The following is a 13592-nucleotide window of genomic DNA, read 5'->3' on the forward strand; positions in this document are numbered from 1 at the left end:
AATCATTTCTTATGCGTTGTGCCCTGTAATGGGAATCGATTAACCTTTAGGCTTCTTCCAGAAGATTGCAAATTCTCCTGCATATCCATGAGCCAGCTTGGCCGTTGATCACTGTTTCTCACCTCCCAGGAAGATACAGTACATGCGGCACGGTTTTTCACTGATTTATCACGTGAATTTAATATACAGTACTAATTTATCAGTGACACCTCGCTGGATATTATGAGCACTCCTTTGTCTTACCACAGGGCTGTCAAGATGTTTTTTTCTTCTTTAATGGACTAATTAAAGATAAACAATTGGAACTCCTGGGAGAGAACTGATGACAAAATGAGCCACAAAAATTCATTCATTTCCATGTCCTTGAATATATACCACCAGGCATCTCAGCCATCTGGTTCTGCGCTTCTTGTCCTCTTTTTGCTTTCAGGATTTTTGACTGCACCTGTCTTAGGATCCGGACCCCAGCCGGGCCCCCTCCCCTCCAGGGGACACTGCTGAAGCCCCGCCTGTCCAAGCCCGTTTTCCTCTGTCACCATCTGAGCTGTCCCGAGTGCAGTCATCAGTAATTACCAGCTGATTCACAGGCCGCGTGTCAAACAGCGCTCTTCGAGCAGCCTAGCAACAACAGGCTGTTTTTTTTCAAAGCCAAAAAAGAAAGTCTGATAATTGTAGCTGAGTCATGAGAACGCTGTGGGTTTGTGTTTACTTTTTTCATTTCATTTCCAGAGAGCTGCTCACAGGTCTTTGTTAACTCTTCCGAAGTCGGCATCCTCTTCTTCTGAGCGCTGTGTTTTGCCCCGCGCAGTCAGCGTTCCTGTAAATCCGGGAGATTTTTCCCTGAGGATGCGCACCTGTGAATCAGTGAAATGTATGAAAACGTGTTGGGCATTGATGGTTACTACCACTTCAAGACATTCAGCTTCCAGTCCAGAGCTGTATTTGTCTGTCCCTCCATTTAAGCCTTCAGAATATCTGTTTTTTCCCAGCAGAGCAGTGGTGCAGAGAAGTGTTCTCTTCATAGAGATGTATCTGCACCAAGGCTTGTACTACTGAGAAAGATCAAGGCCAGCTTGCGAAGGGCCTGTCAGTGGGTAGTCCTGAAAATGCTTGCTTCCGTTCTGCCCTTCCTGGCTGTGATACTGCAGAGCAGAATACAGATTAGCCCTCAATTTGGCATCAAAACCTATTGTTTTGGTCATTTGTCATATCTTGTTAATTACATCTTATGATTAATTTATTTAATTTACTTACTAATCAACTAATTAATATTAATATTAAACATTTTGTGGGCGGGACGTTGGCACAGTGGTGGGCATTGCTGCCTCGCAGTGTTGGGGCCCTGGGTTCAGTTCCTGGGGTGCTCTTCTGTGTGGAGTTTGTATGTTCCCTCTGTGTTTGCGTGTGTTTCCTCCCACAGTCCAAAGACATTCTGGTAGGAGAAAGGGCTTCTGGGAAAAGTGGCGTGTGAGTTGTGTGTGTGTTGTGTCTGTGTGTGCCCTGTGACAGACTGGCGTCCTGATAGCAGAGCAGAGTGCAAAAAAAAAAAGAATTTCTGTGCTGCAGGTAAAAAGCATTAAAGTGCAACCGCAGTACAGTACTTTCCACAATGTTTTAGGAATGTGCTCCACCTAGTGGCAATATAAGGCAATTTCAGTACTGACAACATGTTACTGCACTTCCAAAATCCTGCATCTGTACCAGGCTGACAGTACTCACACCTCCCAAATGTGCTAAACTCAGACCAGTCAGGATGTGAGGCTACAGTGAAACCAGTCTCACGCCTTGCAGAGGCTGTGAATTTGTGGATTTCGATTCCTTTAGAAATACCTCTGATACGGTTCACTGGATTTCTTGGTTAGCAAAACCGCTAGAAAAAAATCTCAAAAATCGATAGAAGCGTTTTGGCATCTGCTAACATTAAATGCATAGGTCTGGTTTATCTTAGCCTTGTTTAATGGAATGGGCGCGACAGAGAGAGGAAGAGATGCTCAGAGTGGTTTATTAGACTCTATGAGACCCCACCAAGGCCAGGATGATGCGCTGTTTGTCCGAGAGCAGCCTGGGGTGCTGACCGGGCTGGAGGGGTCAGCACAGGCCTTGCAGCTGTTAGCCCAACTGGTCCGGTCTTCAAAGGCCCGGTCCGGCTCCAGCCCGTGCTGCTCCTCCTCCTCTGGGACGGGCACGCCAGGGAGATGCCAGTCCACAGCCTCACAGCTGCTGACTCTGAGGGGCCCCTGGGTCGACACAGAGCCCCAAGAAGAGGCCTGAGACCGCGAAGGTTCGGCTCTGTTACTCTGAATCCAAAAACTGTCTCCGTTTGGCATCGGCCTACAGTGCAAGTTCAATGGTGGAGGATAAATCGTGTTACAATACCAGTCTTGATCTTCCCCAGAAGGAGATTAAGATCCATTTCTGATCAAATCAGAGCTTGTCAATGTAAGTGCTGTAATTGGGCTCTGTAATTCCCTCCAGCTATGGAGCTCCTATATTCCTGTCACGGATGTCGGAAAGGTCATGCCGTGGAATGGCCAGGAGTGCAAAAAAGACAATATGCGTAGTGGCAAAACGGGTTAGCCGGGCTCAGGAGGTCAGACGATGTCGGGTAGAAACCTATGCCCTCAGGCTGCGGAGGAGACAACATGGTGCTAGGCGGGTCTCCAGACATCCGAACCCTCAAAGCTGAGCGAGGAGGAAAGGGTGACCCAGAAATATATAGACCCACACAAAGACACACCGGAAGGACAAACAAAGCATGGGGAAACTAGGAACAGGACAGAGTGGGAGCACTCTCTAGCTGTAAAGGGCGTGACAGTACCCCCACCCCTCCCCCCTCCCCTCACAGGTGGCTCCTGATGCTCAAAAAACAAATGAGCTGCACAGCACTTCATCTCATCTAGGATGAACTCAACCAAGGTCAGAATCTTCAGAATCTGTGAACACGCAGCACGCAGCCATTCCGTACAGTCTCCTGCTTCAGGGAAACTGAGCATGGCAGTTTACACAGCACAGAAGGGTGTCCCACAGGTATGGAGAACAGCCGGGCTCACTTTGAGTGGAATTCCACACGGCTCTTCTTGAGAATAGCTGCAGCAGCTCTGTGAAACACTTAAGGAACCAGGTGTATGGATGAGGTCTAAGATGGAACGTAATCAATAAGTAAAGAGTTTCTGCCAACCACCTCTCGGCGGCGTTAAAGTGCTGCAGCTAGAATATCCTGAACAATCTGTGCTCCCTTCCACAGCTGGAACCCACTCACCTCTTCACTGAAACCCCTGGCTCACTGGAGTGGTACCGATGGCCCTTAAAATGGCTGCAGTTACCCTGCTGCAAAAAAAAACCCAAACATGATGTTGGACAACCCAAACATTTTTTGTCCTATATCCGGCCATCTTTTCTTCCCAAAATTATAGAATGTGTTGCTGTAATTGTCACGCCCAGTACACTTGAGGGCGCTCTACTTCTGTCCTGTTCCTAGTTCCCTGTGATTATTCATGCCTTTCCAGTGTGTCTTGTTGTGTAGCCTATTTACTTCCTGTGTCTGCTCTGCTCCTGGCTCAGCATTGAGGGTACGGATGTCTTGAGACCCACCTAATAATACCAGGTCGCCCCACATCCGTGGCCTGAGGGCATAGGTTTCTATACCAACATCGTCTGACCCCCTGAGCCTGGGCTATCCTCTGTATTGCCCCCTATCCCATCTAAGACCGGACCAGTTGGGCTAACAGCTGCAAGGCCTGTGCTGACCCCTCCAGGCCAGTCAGCACCCCAGGCTGCTCTCGGACAAACAGCGCATCATCCTGGCCTTGGTGGGGTCTCATAGAGTCTAATAAACCTCTCTGTCGCGCCCATTCCATCTCATTTGGAGATCATCCAAACCAAGGTCAATGCATTTGATGTTAACAAATGCAAACTATTTGATAACAGATGTGCAGCTATTTTTAACCCAGAACACCGCTGAACCATATCAGAGGTATTTCTAAAGGAATTGCAATCCACAAATCCACAGGCTCTGCAAGGTGTGAGACTGTTTGCAAAGTAGCCTCACATCTTGACTGGTCTGAGTTTAGCACATTTGGGTGGCAGTTTTGGAGCCATTCAGCACAGTCCCATGCTTGAGGGAAACTGGATATGACAGTTTTCACAACACACAGAAGGGCAGCCCACAGGCATGCTGGACAGCCGGGCTCACTTCAGTTTGAATGCCAAATCCGATTCCAAACAGGCACTCCTTGGGAAATAGCGACAGCAGTTCTGAAACGCTTAAGGAACCAGCTGTATGATTAAAGTCCAAGACGGAACAAAACCAAAGAAGTAGAACATTTCTAAAGGGCCGTGTCTGAGAAATACATCCAGAGGTTCAAACCTTAAATTCCAGTGAAGCTTATTTTGCATAAGTATTTCTTTTAGTGAGACGACAATTCATTTCAGGCAGCCCTTAAACAGCTCACGATACAAACAGTACTGGATTGGGACTTGGGCAGCAGTAAAACATTAGAAAGGTTAGATTGAGTGACAACCTTGATAACAGCAGATTCTGGGACTCACTTCTTCACCTCTAGTTGGTCTTCGCAGAGGAAAAGCTGTTAGGGGTATGCGGTCTGTAAATTTCAAGCCTCCCTGCCCTTCAGTTTGTTACGCGCATGACCTGTGTGCAGAATGCATATTTAAGTTTATTTTGCAGGCAGTCTTGTTAGTTTAACACTGCTAAACAGCTCACAACTGCGAGTAGATCTTTATTCTACACCCACCCAATATGGCACCACTACTGTTTAAAGATCTGGCATCGATTCTAAAAGCCTGCACTGAAAGAGGACCTAGAAACATTCTCAGACAACAAAGTCCTTCATCTTACTTGACTGTCCACAAGCTTTGCAGGGCCTTATGGGAACGTTGGAACCACCCGGAGGAGCAGAATGTCTCACTAATGGCACTGCAACCTTGCAAACACTTGGTAATTCGCCAACAGGGCTGTGACCAGCTGCTAGCTATCCTGCCTCGACAACGCTGTCCCGATTGTGCTGCACAGTCATGGCCAACCAGTGACATGGGACCAACTCTACTGCCAACACCAGGGTCACACAACCCACCCCAGACTCTGAGTGAGCGCCTTCACTGGTGGAGCCAGTAGTCATCCTTGTACACTCCAGAATAACTGGAGTTGTGACGGGGGTTTCATGAACTGCAAATATATTAGGAAAGATAATAAGTAAATGCATTTTATTTCCTGCCAAGCCCTAAATCACCGAAGTGATTGAACTTCTTCATTCGTGTGACTTAATTGTAAATAACGAAAAGCAACCTGCAGGAAAGCTGCAGGGCTCTGCGGAGACGGGCGAGGGGCTGATTGCTTCCAGAGCTAGCTGCACACTGGCATTGCTTCTGTGAAATTGTTCATCGATGTGCTGTTGATTTTTGTTGAACATTTAAATAAAAGTTGATACTGATTTGTTGATTCAATAGTATTCCATTGGATGGAATGTCTCTATCAACTTACACCCCACTTCCCTCCTTCAAATCAAACTGATAAATGTGCACTACAGACTTGCATACATGGGCTATTTCACAGCTCTTCCTAATGGCTTCCCTCCATGATGTGCTGTAATACGTTCAATACACAAGAGGGTACTGTGGAGCCATGCAAAAGGTGCACCTGTTCTAATTAACGTTAAACACAAAGATTTGTTCTAATTTATCACAGTAATTAACAGATCCATATATATTTTATAATGTTAATGAATTAGCTAATCACTGTTGAGTACAATTAGAAATGTTCCAAATGTAAAGGGCATTTAATCAGATTGGCGGGACAGAAAGACAATGTCTGCTTCTAGTCTGTACTCGATCACCCTTTCTCTTGCGTTGTGCTACTCACACTCTCACACTCTTCTTCTGAGTGTTTCAGAACTTAAGGAAGGAAACAGATTACATTTGACCCATTTACCCCATTTGGGTGGTAATAGTAAATTGCTGTGAGGATCACATCCTGCTGTGTCTTAGGAGAATCCAGGGTATCAGCTTTAATAGCGTTGCTGGGTTGTTTGTTTCATACTCCCACCACCATTTTTGGGAATAAGTGTCTCCTGATCTTTTTTAAATGTATCTGCAGGTAGTTTCAACTTGTGTCCTCTGTTTCATGTTCCACTGTTGATTCTGAACTCCTCAGGGTTGAATTTTCTAATGCCTTTGAAGAATATACTTGTATGTGCTCCCAGTGTAGTCGTCTCTGTTCAAGGCTAAAAAGGTTCAGTTCTTTCTGCCTGTCAGTATAGAGCATTTCTTTATGCCCTCGAGTGTTTTACTGTTCTGTATTTTAGGAAAACATTTGGTGCAGCTAAGTGCACATTTGACATGGCTCTTGTGAACCTTAGTTCTGAGATGCTGTGATCCCAGAGACAGCTGGGGTCTTTAAAGCTGCCTTAGTTTGTCTACAGATCTTTGTCTTGCTAAGACACCACACCCTGTTCAAATGTCTGTTTGCATATTTATCTCAAAACATAGCTATGAGAGATGAAAAGAAAGACAGAGAAGCTGGTTATATAAAACATCAGTTAAAATTATAAGAACCTTTTGTAGAGTTTTAATCAAATTTAAAACAAAAAGAACATTGCCTCATGGCTTGGATTAGTGTATACGATCAATGTATTCGTTCTTCAAAACTTTTATTCAAATTTAATTTAACAGAAAGAAAACCCACCACCTACAGACTTAAAAATAACTTATTTTTTCTGGTTATCAAAATATCTTTATTTCAGGCTTTCAGGAATGTTCCACTACTTCTACCATTAAATAAATGATGGTAAGACTTTTACATTTGAGGCAAGCATTTTGGTCTGTAGTTATAAATCATCAACCATAATAGAGGGGATCTCTCTTGAATCCCAGGAGACACCAGCTACCCACCTCCCTGCCTCCACTGTCCTTCTGCTTGTCAATCTTTTGATGCACTCAATGTGTATTCTAAAACCAGAATTCTAGGTTCTGATGTTTTGTCATAAGGTTGATCACTGATGTCCCCCATCTCTCATCATAGTGATTTGTATTCCAAGATTGGCCCCCTCTGCACACTAGCGCATACAGAATGGTCCACTGGTTTAAATTCATTTACAGACCTTTAATGGAGAAGATACCTTATCTTCATCATACCAGCATACAGTTTAAGATGTAGTACTTTTTATCAGACTGTACCTCCCATGAGCAACTACCTGCTTTGGGGGCGAGTCATGCTTGTGACGGTGGCGGTGTCTGGACCAGCGTGCAGAGAGAGAGCTGAGGCTGTCCAGCTTTGTGTGATTGAAACTCTCCTGCCTGACACTTGCCCTTGTTAACACTGTTCGGTTATAGCCTGGTACCTGGTTTTCTTTCTGTCGATCGCTGTTGTCTTTCCTTCATCGCGTTGTCTTCTGCGCAGCAATGGCCTGAGACTCTCAGCTCATCATCTTGAGTGAGAATCTGTTCCATGGCCCATGGAGTATCTCTGGCTCAAAATATCTCTAATGTTGCAGTTTTTTTTTCCGAATTAAAACTTACGTTCAGGATAATAAATGCAATTAAAAGGCATGTGTCCTCTGAACAGAACAATTACTTTGCTGAGCCCAGATATTTCGCGGAAGACTCGTCCAGTTTAAACGGCTCTCGGAATCCTGTGAGCCCCAGGTTTGAGGGGTAAGTAAGGGGTAACTGCATGCACCCTCATGTTTGGGACTTGGCAACTATGTGACTTTAGCTTTTACACAACAGAGCAGCTCCTATCAGTCAAAGCGTTTAACAAAACATTTTCGATGTCTGAAATCCAAACCATATTTTTGTTCACCCGGCATTCACACTGTGTTCCCTGGATTCCTACAGTTTTGAAGATCTGCTTTGTCTGAGTCATGTAGTCAGCTGACACTCACAGTCATATCATGCTTTCAGGCTGAACTGAGTGGTTATCCTTGTTGTATCTTTTTGTAATGTGCTGCCGGTCTCGGGCTGTCTAATTGGTTGACTGATCTACCAATAAAGTGTCACAATCCCTCAGTCCTCAGGCAGATCAGTCAGGCTCTGGGAATCTAAATTGAGACTGGCAGCTCACACCAGCTGTGTGGATTAGAGACCGCTCAGACAGACAGCTGACAGCTCTCCCGCCCACTCCTCGTGCTTCCTCCACCTTACAGCTCTTTCAACACTGACCCCTGTCTGTCAGGTAAGCTCCTAGCCTACAGGACCCTACGTCAAAAAGGAACAACGGGCGCAGAGAGGATAAATGCTTTAAAAAATCATTTCATGCACATATCCCACATCATACATTTGCCAAAATGTGTTATTCACAAATATGTGACGGTATCTGGAGTCCAAAACTGTTGTTCTTTATCATCGGACTGGGTTTCACTGATTAAGTTACTCTAACAGCTAGTAAAGCAGGAAGAACTGCTGTCAGGGATGTTGAGAAAACAGCTTTGTAATCAGGGTTGCAGCATCTGTGCCCTGGTTCATATTTTCTTGTTGGGATTTTGTGTAGGAGCGCACAGCCTCCAGCCCAGCCCAGCAGTGTGCCCCCGTCTGGGGGCTGACCAGGCGCTGGCAGCCACAACAGAGCCCATGAAAGACACATGTACTGGCGGAGAGACTCATTACACTTCTACTCTACGGGACTGGTTACCCATTTTCTCTGCTGCATCCCGGAGAAACGCTGCCCAACTTGTGCTACCCCAGCTAAGGCAAAAGATCTAATCAAGAAGACACATTGCTACTTTATTTCTGCTTTCAATCCACCCTACGGCAGGCTTGCATGCCAGCCGCGTGAGAGGTCTGCAGAGGCCGAGCAGATCCCGCCTGGTTAGTTGTGAAGAAGTGGGTGCTGGGAAGGCTTCCAGCTGAGCTGCACGGACAGGCTCTGCACGGATCCCAGGTATTCTGAATGGGCATGAAGCCAAACCCTGCAGATCCTTCAGTGGAAGAGTTTGTACCTACAGATGCCTCCTGTTACGTGCGTCTGTTCTTTCATGTGTTCTGCAGAGAGCACTGCAGTGAAGCAGAAATCTACACACCTGTACGTGCAATGTACGAAGCTGGACCTTTGTTTTAATAGTGTGTTCTCATCAGTATGATGGATGTTGCAGTAGGAATGGAAGGGGTTTCTGGTTTCTGCCTCGAGAGAGCGGATTGATGCCCGAACCCAAGAGACTGTTGCAGTGCACGTCATTGGCGTTTCTTTTTTAGTTTGAAGGGCTGTAATGATGTCATGTAACTTCTGGGTTTCACTATACAGCCATATGCTCAGAGAGCCAACAGCTGAATACGAAAAAAGAAAAAAAAATGTTGAAAAACAATTCAATAGAGGGCCTCTGACAATGGGAATTAATGTGTCACTTTCTTTCTGTAGAGTCTAACAGAACCATCAGCAAACAAACAAAGCCCTAGGAATGGGATGAAACACTCTCCGCAGAAGCAGGGAAATAAAGAGCTGTGCGAATCTAATACAATAACCGAGAGGAACCGCAGGCAAAGGCTACAGAAGGTGATTTATCACCCCTGTCAGATTTCACAAATAAGCAGAGCTTGACCGCCTCCTCGCCCTCCTCGCCCACAGCCCCAGACAGAGTGGAGCTCTCCACGCAGAGGGAAAGCCCCCGTCGGGATCTTTTAAACACAGCTGTGGAAACAGAGAGAACCAATGAGTGCTCTTCCGCTGCCCGTCTTTTTAAAAGACAGTCTCCGTGGTTTTTTGTGTTCTGCTCACTAGAACTGCTGGCAGTGCAATACCCCGGAGACCCCCTCCACTTGTGGGCTCTCTGATACGGGAGCCATCACGTCACCCCTTCAGTCTACAGAACGGCAGCTGCTCAGCGTGTTGGCCCACGACGGCGAGCAGGGCGCAGGGGCTCCGAGTGCTTTCGCCGGCAACAGCCTGCGTGACGTGCTTGACCTTTAAATGCATTGTAGTGAATGTGGGGGGCGGGATTGCTCAGTGACACCTTAGTGATGGCGGGGCGCAACAGCGGCGACAGGGAGGCAGAAGGACCTTGGGGTGGACGGGAACGGAGCCCGCGGGGATCCGAAGGCGGGGCGGTCACTTCCAGCCCCGAGCCTGAAGCGCGCCTGCGGGGCTGCCCAGGATGCTCGCTCGCCCTGTTTGCTTCCCTGACCGCAGAAGCGCTCGGCTCCGCTAACGAACGGGGCGCCGTCGCGGTGCCGTCTTCAGTCTGTCGGTCTTACAGGTCACAGGACCCCAAAGCCGAGCGGCCGACGGCGGAAATCGGCACTTGTCGAACTGTTCCAAAGAGATCGCAATGTTAAAAGAAAAAAAAAAAGCCTGATAATTGAGGATGAAAGATAAATAGGTCAGAGGATCCTTGAGGGCGGGCAGGAGGCAGAGCCTGGCTGATATTCCCGGCAGGGTTTCTGGCTCATCCCGGGAAAAAGAACCCTCCCAATCCCACCAGGCAGTTTGTAGTCTGCTCTCAGGCTGCTCGGTCTGTGGTTAGCAGGGTGGGATGCTGTTTCCCTCCCTCTGTCCTCTGTTCTAGTCTCCGTAGCAACAAGCGCTTTCCCCGGTCCCATCTTCCCCCTGCTCCACAGACATGCTTCTGCTCCCAAGCGTTCAAACAACAGCAGTATGGATGTGGCCGTTTCTAAAGCATACGGTAAACAATTCAGGGCATTCCTAATGATAGAGCATTTTCAACAGATAAATGGCATCTAAGAGATTCTTTATACGTGCGTGTGCATTTTGTTAATGTTGAACTCTTTATTGATAAATATACTGTACAGTATTCATTTCTGTGATATCACGGTGCTACTGTAAGAACACAAGAAAGGTTACAAGATGGGGCAAAGCCTTTCTGTCCATTAAGTTTTCTTGGTTGCTGATTGCAATGCGTATCAAATGTGTATGTAGCTACAAGAATTGGAGCAGGTGTTTCCCCGAGGCAGTCCTGGAGGTCCTGAAGCTTTTCCCAACTCATGTTTGATGGAGAGGGAACTACAGTGCCACTTCAGGAACTGGGAACGAGCAGGTAATGATTCATGCCCTCTCCGTGCCATTGATCACACTATCCACACCAAAGCTGTTCCTGCCTGGCAGGAAGGGGATTTACTCTTTTTTTTTTTAATTCCATCTGAAATCTTTGAAGGGAAAATCAATAGTTTTCATTTTAAGATCTTGTCAGTCAAGAGCTGCGAGAGCAATTTCCATAATTTGCAAGAGAGAAGGCCAATGACCTATTTCTGGAGGAGCTGGAAATAGAATTCTGAGCTTCTCTGATGCCTCTCGTTGAACAATGACAGCCAGTATGAACACATTTACAATAACAAAAGGGCGTTTTGTTTTAACAGTATATCGCACTGTGAAGTAACAACTGCATGTGCCCCGGGGATTACAGAAAATTGAGACAATTTTATCATTTTGAAATGTTCTCAAACATAATGTTAATTTCGATGAATTCATCACAAAAGATTAAGGCACCGTGCACGCATACTCTGCCCCTACCCTCCTATACATTCTACTGCATATTCTCCTTCTCCCACTCGACATCTTCTCTCGATGCTTTAGGCAGTATCTCCTGTCCCATTACCATCACATCATCCACAGATATGGCAGGTAAATGACACGCTGATGCAGTCCACTTCAAGGCAGACAAACGGCACCAATCACAGAGTCAAAGCTGTTACTATGTAGCACTGTGTAACAATCATTGAACCCCCTATGCCAAAAGGGGCACCCCCCTGACACCGTTCATTGGAAACATGGCACCAGAGGGACATCATTAGACTCAATGAGACGTGATGAGGTAGGCCCATGAGCTACCCCAGGGACTTGCTGGCGATCACACCATGGAGTACAGTGTGCCACATTTGGATGGTGTCAGCGAAGACACGTGCTCCAGGAAATGCACGTTTCTTTTTCTGTTAGGTCTTCTGCCTCTCCAGGAGCTGTCACTGCCGAGTGATCCAAAGACTAAGCCTGTGACATCAGTGACAGCTTGCAGATATGTACTTGGACCAGGAAGCGGATAATTCCCTCTGCTGGCTCTGTATTACTCTAGCTTGGCTGTCAGCGAGAGGCTGATTTTCCGAGATTGTGTCCTAGATCAATCACGCCGCTGAATGTCATATAAGAAGACGCAGAGTGAGTGGGGGGGGGGAGATGTATGGGTCTAATCCGATTCCTGATTACACCGGACCCTGAACCCCACAGCTTCCCAGTGTTATCTCAAGAAAATAAATAATTACAAATAAACTCTTGCATCAACTATTGTTCAAGACATTTAAAGCCAATTTGCTTGCTATGCCTAAAACAAAAATATTGTCTTTATGGTCCTTCTGCTGAAATGAATGGGTCACATATTATCTAAAGATACTGCAGAATCATATTACTGAACGAGAATTCTGATGGATACTTCAGAGATAAGGATTCATACATTCATCATCAGATGATGCTTTTTTTAGTCAGGTAGGAGAGCTACTCTTACAGTAGGGGCTGGTACATGAATATGTGTGTGCAGAGATGGAGCTTTTCCAGTTACGCTTCCTGGAGCACAGGGGCAGTGTCTGAGGCTCCTCTGTTTCCCGGAGCGTGCCCGAGCCCTCTCAGAGCAGCTTGCCTGAGTGGGTGAGGAGGATGCTGTAATTTACCTCCAGCTGTTGCTTTCAGTCGCTCTTAGCGGCTTGTCAAAGACAGCACTTCCCGAATTCTTCGTCACTGTGGAGAGGAGCACCGCGCCCTAGACATTCGAGAACTGAGATGCTGCATTTACCCACACATTTGGGAGGTGCCTGTTGAACTGTAAACCACTCTGAGGTTGTTTTCTCCATTTGCCTCAAATGAGTAATAAAGACCCAATTGTTAACATGTACAGCACAAGTCTGGTGTAGGTCCTCACCAGAATTAAAAGATCCCATACATCAGAGTATTCAAACTACACAGCTGTTCCAGTAACTACAGCTTAGTCAATATGCTAGTGTTCACAACTGAACATTTTGAGAACTTATTCAACGGTATTAAATGAAAAGGATGACTTTTCAGATGTACTGTATGACCTCTTTACTGATATCCTGAAAAGGGGAAAACAAAACTCCAGCATTCAAAAGGAAATGCTTGATTTCCCCAACTTATTCTAAGAGATACTGCAATGTACAGCAATACTAAAGCATGTATCTGCAGGGAAAAGACATTTAAACATTTTGAGCTCATTTTGCAGTTAACAGTTACTGTGGGCTTCACAAGGAGAGGGAATGGCTGGTACACACTCCTCTTCAGGGTCGAATCAGACAGGCTTTGCTGCAGCCTGGAGGGCTCGTAGATGGACTCCATGCAGCACCAGGCCAGCATGCTGTTAGGTCCGGTGTTAGCCATCTGCTCTGCGGATATTAAGCATCTCCAGGTTCATACTGAGCTGCCGTACCAGCCCGCAGGCTCTGGCCTGACTGCCCCTGGAATCCACTCTTCCTGGTCCCTGCTTGGGAATCTTCCCAGCAGAGCGACTGCATGCAGGAAGCAGAATAGGCAGCCGGGCTCTGTCCATTGCTCTCACGGTCTCTGGCTTTGTCCTGGACAGCAGTCAAGTGTGCAGGAGCGAGCAGACATCATCGAATCCCATACGCAGCAGTGT

This window comes from Lepisosteus platostomus, chromosome 7 (genome assembly GCF_059453375.1).
Source record: "Lepisosteus platostomus isolate fLepPlt1 chromosome 7, fLepPlt1.hap1, whole genome shotgun sequence".
Lineage (NCBI taxonomy): Eukaryota > Metazoa > Chordata > Actinopteri > Semionotiformes > Lepisosteidae > Lepisosteus > Lepisosteus platostomus.